Source organism: Stegastes partitus, unplaced genomic scaffold (genome assembly GCF_000690725.1).
Source record: "Stegastes partitus isolate 25-593 unplaced genomic scaffold, Stegastes_partitus-1.0.2 Scaffold573, whole genome shotgun sequence".
Taxonomy (NCBI): Eukaryota; Metazoa; Chordata; class Actinopteri; family Pomacentridae; genus Stegastes; species Stegastes partitus.
Window position 1 is genome coordinate 305,250 of NW_007578304.1, and position 1,137 is coordinate 306,386.

The following is a 1,137-nucleotide window of genomic DNA, read 5'->3' on the forward strand; positions in this document are numbered from 1 at the left end:
TAGTTGTGTGTCTGTAGTTGTGTGTCTGTAATGAAGCAGGGTTCCACCTTCATGAATGTTTTCAGACCTCCAGCCTCTGAAGCAGCCAGAGGAGGGGACAGGTGCATTCTGGGTAAACGTTCCAGGTTCATATCAGCGTGTGTGATGGTGGTGGGTCAGAACCAGTTCTAGACCATGGAAGGACCATTTACCTCCAGAACCCACCAGGACCATCTACAGACAGGATTTATGGCTCTCTAATACGGTCCTACTGAACCTGTGATACATCCCATAATAAGCAGGCTCCAGGTGTTCAGACGGTTCCTCCTGGATGTGCAGGTGGACCCAACTGGGTTTGTTTGTGCGTCTGTCGGACCTCTAAAGGTGACCGAATGTCCTCATAAAGACAGAAAGATCCAGAGAGATCAGAGATAATCTGAGAGGAGACGCTGATGTTTAATCCCAGCAGTGTGTGTGTGTGTGTGTGTGTGTGTGTGTGTGTGTGTGTGTGTGTGTGTGTGTGTGTGTGTGTGTGTGTGTGTGTGTGTGTCACATGCCATCACACACACCAGGGATTAAACACAGACGGACCTGGGCTCTGTCTGACCTGATTCTGATGTGTTCTGTTTTGAGGCTTTCAGCTGATTGTGTTCTGGTGGCGCTGATGAAGCCGTGTTGCTCGGAGGCCCGTCGGCAGGCCCGTGTGGGTTTGTGTCGACCCGCTGACCCGCGCCGCTGCTGCTGTGGGTCTGAACAGCTGCTGGTTCTCAGAGATCCAAACAGGCTGAACTTAGACGCGTTCACGTGTTAGAAGGCACACGTGTGGGCGGCGCCCAGCACATCTGTGTGGTTCTCACACGTCTGACTGTTTGGTTCAATGACAGGAAAAACACTCGTTTACATGTTAATTAGAAAAAAGTACCAAAACTTTAAAAATGTCCAAATGAGAACAATCATGTGTTGGAGCCCATCTGAGCATGAAATCAGAACATCTGACTGCGTGTACTTCACATGACGGAGTTTGCTGTCCGTCCGTGTGCTCATGTTTCCTCTGACACCCCTGCTGGAGTGAGGAGAAGAAGAACCGGGGTCGGACCTGCAGCACCGGGCCGTGAGCGGGACTCGAACCCACGACCGCTGCCTCGGGGCCTGGACATG